This window comes from Protobothrops mucrosquamatus, unplaced genomic scaffold, assembly GCF_001527695.2.
Source record: "Protobothrops mucrosquamatus isolate PMUCROS unplaced genomic scaffold, P.Mucros_1.0 scaffold_11, whole genome shotgun sequence".
Taxonomy (NCBI): Eukaryota; Metazoa; Chordata; class Lepidosauria; order Squamata; family Viperidae; genus Protobothrops; species Protobothrops mucrosquamatus.
In genome coordinates, this window is record NW_015386087.1 from 508,641 (window position 1) to 515,958 (window position 7,318).

Here is a 7,318-nt window from a genome sequence, read left to right on the forward strand (position 1 = left end):
ATTTTGTAGTTATAAACTGAAAATAAAAATGAGGATGTACTTCTCATAAACTAGGTGGTGGTGATTCTTATGGGGCTTACTTACTTTATAGCTAGTCATTTGGGTTATGAATGTCCAACAACTGATTTAATGTTAAATATTATATAAAGATTTTAGTTTTACTATTGTTTTTTTCAGCCACTTTGGAAATCCTGAAAGTATTTACACCTGAAAGATAAGTTTAAACTCTAAAATGAAATTAAATATTCAACAGATAACTATGATACTTCTGTGGTGGTTGCAAAATGATATGAACATGAATGGAAGTTCAGCATTCATTTGTACACCAAATTAGACCAACATATAGAGGGAAGGCTATAAATAAAAATAAGTAGGCAAATAACATATGTAAGGCAAATTATATTTCCTTCCTCAGTAGCTGAACTTTAGACTTTCAGAATTCCACAAAGCAGCTAAAAAGACCTAGACAAAACTAACATTGTGTTGACAACCCTACTTGCATACATCTGTTTCTTTTAGCCTGTCATGTTTCAATATACTGTATAAGTCAGTGATGGTGAACCTTTTAGAGACCGAGTGCCCAAAAACCGCCCTGTCCCCCATCCCGCCCTGCTGCTCCACCCCCGGCCTGCCCGGTCCTGCCCATCCCACCTTGCAGGGCCACCCGCTGCCTTCACGGCCCGCCACAGATCGCCCAGTTACCCTGCAGCACCGTGGCGGCCACACCTTCCGCCCGCGCCCTGCAGCATCATCTGCACGCGACAGGGCACGAGGGTGGAGACTTGTCCCTGCTGCCATGTGCTTGGCTGCACTACTCTGTGCGGGCCATGCCTGGGGGCAACTCTCCTCCAGGGGGGGCTACTGGTGAGGAGGGGGCCACAGGGGGAGGCAGGGCTGGGACGACAGCGCGCGTGCCCACAGAGAGGACTCCGAGTACCCCCTCTGGCACGCGTGCCATAGGTTCATCACCACTGGTATAAGTAATTTTATATTGTCTCACATACATTTTCCATAGACAAGGCAATGTTATTCACAGGAAAGAAACTGAATACTGAATACCAATCAAAACTTACTTACTTACTTACTTACCTACCTACCTACTTACTTAACTTATTTCTTACTTAAAATATTTGGTCACCAACAATCCATAAACCTGGGCAGCTTACAATGATAAAAATAGTAACAAAATATTAAAATTGATACAAAAGAAAACACCCATATTATAAATCCAGTTTATCCTTGAGCATCAGGTGCTGAGGATCCCATTGGGGGGATTTGCTTGTTTCTGATCTTGTAAACACCCAGTCACTAGTGTGAGACAGACAGGTGCATAAAAGATGTATATAAACAAATACATTTCCTTACGGGGCTCCAGTCACATATTATTCCAAAGCTTATGACAAAAGCCAGATCTTCTTTCTGGCACTACTGCATTTGTCCTTGACTTGGGAAGATGTCTCAGAGTGAGTTGTTGCTGTGACTTGACCATCAGGTTCCTATGCTCAATGAATCAATCATCTGGAAGGTCCCTATGAAAGAAGCATTAAACATTCTAGGGATCTAAGAAAAATTACACTGCCACTATGAACTCACTAGGTCAGCAAGGAAATCATATTTGATCAGAGATTGGATTACTTACAATGTGTATTTAAGGAGATTTCTGTAGGGCTGTAAAGTGTAATTAACGGAAAAGCCTACAATAGGTTATAGTAGACTGGAAATAAGGGATAGATGTCTATCCATATATAATGATGTTTCAAACAGGTTTCATGTCTTACTTTTACATGCAGTTTTTCTGCTTCTCTGGTATAAATATTCTACAACAGATGACACTTAATAAAAAAGCATAGTATTTTACGGCTGCCAGCAATTCAGTGACATGTATAAGGGAATAATTCATCTTTGACTATTTTTCAACATTTAATTTTCAATTAGCAAAAAATGTAATCTAGGAGTAGATTTTGGGTTTTGTGTTCAATTTGTAAAAATGCTTTAAACAATCCTTAATGTAAATAAAGCTTTCTGGTTTGTTTCAAACTATGCATCAGAAACTCCATCTAGGTGCATCAAAATGCAGAGTTTGAAACAATAGGATAATGGTGCATTTGATATGGTTATGGACGCAACACTCCCTAACTCCTTTGGTAAATTATTTTGCTGGAGGCTACAACATTCTATGTTGGGAGTTGGTGGAGGCGTGAATAATTCACCACTTATGAAGCTTCAGAGTTGAGTTGAGCCGCAGCATGTTGAACTGCCCTTTGATGCCGACTGGTTGAACAGGTTTTTGTTCTACCAAGGAACTGGTTTGACAGGACTGTTATGCCAACAAATTCTGGTATGATTCCATGTTCCAGAGAATGCAGAAACCTGCCCAGCCAGTTAAATGAAAGACATATTAGGTTATCCATTGCACATTGTATATATCTTAGGTGCAGCAGAACTCCTCTCTGCATTCTGTAGCATGGTCCACTGTGACTTTCTCATCCTATATAAGCTTGATGTTTATCAACTAAGGGAAGCTTAATGAATGTCACTGATTATCAAGAACCGAATCAGACAAACCTGTTTCAGTTTTTAAAAGGTAAGTTTTGAAAGTATCAATTTAATACTATATTACTTCTGAAATTTAATTCTGAATGCTGTACAAATATGTCACTTATTCTCTGTGTGTGTTCTTTGATGAATATTTATATATCAGTATATAGTTATATACTTATAGCTTACATCAGTTTGTAACTTCAATGAGTGATTTTTCATCAGGTTTCATTTAACATTTACATTTCAGGCAAAGGTGATTGTAGAAACATCTCTAAAATTGGAAAATAGTTTTTAAAGATGGATAGCTGAACTGTAGCCTGATCATTGCCTGCTGTGATGCAGTGATCCACTGTATAAATTTGTTTGTTGTGCTGCAATGTAACTCTTTGCATATTTATTCAGAAGTTCAATTGGTCTTATGCCAAACTGAATAAGCATTACATTGTAGTCATATCTTCTTTGTGTAGAATAGATGGTAACTAAATCAATTTTAGGACAGAAAATTAAAAAAGGAAATGTTATGCATAAAAGAGTTGTTTTTCCATGCAACATGAGCTCATGTTTTTAATTAATTTTAAATTAATTAAAATATCAGATTTTTATTCTGACAGAAATTCTGACAAATTTTGATTCAGCACTTTACAAATTATCCACTAGAAGGGCAGTTTGTCTTTTGCTATTATAAATAGGGGCTGTACACAATGACATTGTGCTCTAAAGTATAGACCAAAATGTAGCACCACCTTTAGTTTAGGTGTTTAGGGTATGGATCTTATATATACAGGTAGTGTCATGTAAGAATTAGACATCTTTGAAAACAAAGGCTGTAGAATCTGGTGACTGATTAACTTGCTGAAGCTAAGTAGTATATTGGCTGAGCTGAACAGAAAGGAATGAAGACAGGTTTTGTCATGTCTGTTAGGACAAAATAACTTTTGTTTAACATAAATGTGACTTTTGTATTCCTCTTTCAACTGGATTTAAAACAAAAAGAAATGTACTGTGGTACTTTCTCTTTCTAAGGGAAGCTGTTGTAATGTGAATTTTAGAAGAAACAATTAAGAATCTTTCTAATAACAAGGTAAGTAAAAATATCAGTATCTATTGGGCAATGTTTTAATGCTTAATTGCTCAGAATATTCTATGGAATCTTTTCAATAAAAAAATAAGTATAGGCTTGGTCTCTGCAAATATCCAAGTTGATAAACAGCTATTTTTTAATTATTCTTTGAGACAATCCCAAATAGTTCATTGATTTAGCAGGAAATTGCATACTTATATCATTTTTTAAAAAATATACTAGGCCACTAGTTAAACCATTTTGTAATATTTTAGACAATCTGGCCTCATCAGCTTAAAAGCTACTATTATTCAAAACAGTTTGTTGAGTTTAGCAGCTTAACCCTATGCATGTTGACATAGAAATTACTCCTACCGAATACAGTGGCACTCCTTCCAAATAGAAATGGATAAGATTGCAACCTTATATACTAATCCAACTAGATATTTATCTTATTAAATTTGAACCACATTTATTTTGGGTGAAAGCCAAAGTGAATATAGTAAGACCTGCTTCTCAGTCTTCATAATACACAGTAGTGCTGCACTACAATGAAAAATTGCAAATAACTACATGGCTTTTAATTGATCATACTCATGGGTAATTTTAACTTGATTTCATTCTACCAATGGCATTTGCTGCTAAAATAAACAAAAGAAAAACTATTGATTTGGGACCACATCCAATATTATATCAGTTAGTTTCCATATATGACACAAAATTTATCTTATCTCTCCCAGATCTGCTCTGGAGTGATAGAATGAGCAGATTTGGGGAATATATTTTGTTGATAAAATAGTATCAACATACATAACATCTTTTAGCAGTGGAATGGAAGAATATATTCATGGGTTCGAAAAATGTATGATCCTGAATTCTTGTCAGCTCATTTTCTTCTGCCTCTGAAAAAAGGCAACAAAACCAAAAACCCTGTTAAATTCTCTTACATTGTTCCACAGTGTTGGCTATATGAATTGGTAAAATATTTTTCTGCTCCTCAGTGCTTTTAATTTGTAATAAAACTCTAGTATCTACAGTTCATAGTGCAATTCTGTACATATTGACTCAGAAATAAATCTCATGCACTTCTAAAAAGCTCACTCACAAGTGAATATAGGGCAGGGGTGTCAAACTGCCGGCCCGCGGGTCGGATGCATCATAGCAAAACCGCGTCCACCCCATTGCCAGCAATGGCAAAAAAGTCTTGACACGTCACGTGATGTTGCGCGTTTGACACCCCTGCTATAGGGTTTTTCTGCTTGACTGCTATCCTTCTGTATACATATGTACTGTAGAAGGAAGGAATGGTGAGTGCCTCTGGGTAACTGTCAAAGCCAATGTTCATTGCAGTCAGACCAGGAAGAAGGCATTATTTTAATTCTTTCTAACCTCCTATTTACTACAGTATAGAATAACATCAACCAAAAACATTTGGTATAGCCCACATTTGGATATGTAAGGAAAAAGAACAGGCTTAGGATTTTTGTCAAACCTCAGTGCCAGTACATCAATGGATACGTTGTATAAATGTCTGCAAATTTCCTTATCAAATGGCAGAACTTCCAATTCATCCTGCACCCCTCTTAGTCAGCCTTGGGATGAGCATATAACTGCTCCATCTTTCATGTTCCAATATTACAATTAAATTACAATTAAATATTTGAGTTTTAGATTCAATATTTCTTAATTATAAAGATGTTTTAAGACAATCTCTTTGATAAAGCAAAGAGCACTTTGATAGATTTTAGATAATGATAAATGGTAGCAAATTCTTAATGATTGAATTTTTACATATTCTACAACCATGTTTTAAAAATGATTTTTACGCACACAGTATGTCCTTTACAGGCTGTTTGGAAATTTTAAACACTCCATATAAGACAAAACATAAATCAAATGAATGGTTGAGACTTTCTACCTCATCTGTCAAAATGCCAACTCAGTATTGGTTCCAACTGTATATCTAGTTGTGAAATTTTAAACAGTACAAACATCAGTAACCAACCTGAGGAAAGTTAATTCTGCATTGTGGGCAGCATGGAAAGCTGTAATGTAGCATATGGTGTAGATGCTGTAGTTCAAAGAAGCAAAGTAAGATGTCCATTTGGAAAGATACACAATTTGGATTTGCCCAGAAGACATATTTTCATATGGGCTTATATTAGTATGCAATATTTTTCACAACAATGACTCAAATATTCTGATATAGAATTCTGCTGTACTAAAAGGATACGAGAACATGGTAAAAGACTCTAGATTCTAAAAGAACTATAAAAAATAGATGTTTTGACACTTGTGTGTTAATAGCAGGATTCATGTTCAAAAAACCATGACTAATAATATCTTTAAGGCTTTTCACAAAAAGATATATACTGAATAAACATTTCAGCGATTATCCACTTTGTTTTTTTTTTGTTCTGATTCCCTAAAGGTTTTCTACAGTAATCCATGGGTTATGAGAACATTTTGCACTAGAATCATTTTCAAATTATTTGAAATTCCTGGCATTTCTTAGAAATCTATTTGTGTTCTTCAATGAGAATACAGTAATGACAAGTTATTTCTTGAAAGAAAATGTCTAGTCCCTTTCTTGTTACATCAGAACAAATATTTCTAGTAATGCTAGGAAAGTTAGAAATGTTTTAAATTATTAGCAGTTCAAAAATTACATTCACTAGCAATTCAACGTTTACATGATTAGATTCAAGTACTTTATAGACATAATATATCTGAGCCTACTTCATCACATAATCTGAACTGAGTTATAAGAAACTGTTTTTATACTAAAGCACCTCTAATCTGTCTAATCTAGTACTGCTACTCTAATTGGCAGTGTCAATGCAACATCCTGGAGGAACTTCTCGTATCACCAGCTCTTTTCTTTTTAACTGGAAATGTCAAAGTTTAATTGAGGCCTTCTGCATGAAGGAAGCATGGACTCTATCACTTAACTGTGAATTCCTTACTAGTTAAACAAATTGGACAAAAAATACACTAAGATTTCTGGAATGCCCTACATCTTTATGACACAAAACAAACAGTAGCTAGCAGGAAGACTAACACAAAATAATTGTCTGAAAAAATCCAAGGAATGCAGTATTTTCCTTAAATACGTATATACAGTGAAATTTCACACAAAAAGCTTTATCACAAGTCTAAATGACTAATGCTTACTTGATTACATCAATTTTTAAAAACTCTAAAACAGAAGAGGCCTCAAGGAGCATTCCTAAAGCATAACCTTTCAAATAGCAATTACATAATACTTAACAGGTATAAAAATATTTTCTGCTAATACTGCTCAGCAAACCTGTTAAGAACTGTAAAGTGCACAACTATAGGCTCTAGAAAAAGTTCTCATACATGTTGAGCATTTCATACAAATAATACCTGTTGTAGCTGATCATTTGGAAAATGAAGGTTTCGCCCCAAACATTTTGGGTTCAGCTATTATGAAAACAGAGGCACAGAGAAACCATGACACAAGGCAACTGGAGCCCTGTATAAGACTGACAATTTAGAATGTACATTTGCAGGAAGCAAAACATAAGAATAGAAGTTAAAAGTTAAAAACTCATTCTATGTATACTCTGACAGCAGTATAATGTATGTTTTGTATGTCATCTCTTAAGCTTATTTCCCTGGGAGAGATCTGTTTTAAAACATATAAATGATTCCTTCCCAAGAGAACAGTGTGTTTACAAAAAACAGAGCTGG

The 7,318-nt window shown here is 35.1% G+C and overlaps 1 protein-coding gene across 1 annotated transcript in view; it reads left to right on the top strand.

Annotated features, from left to right (window-relative positions):
• The first annotated feature begins 2,407 nt into the window (after positions 1–2,407).
• The window catches only part of RBBP8 (RB binding protein 8, endonuclease), a 45,096-nt gene continuing 40,185 nt past the window's right edge, over positions 2,408–7,318 (top strand). The window contains exon 1 of the mRNA XM_015821017.1: positions 2,408–2,584. The gene's annotated coding sequence lies outside the window, so the exon portion shown is untranslated. The remainder of the gene's footprint in view (positions 2,585–7,318) is intronic.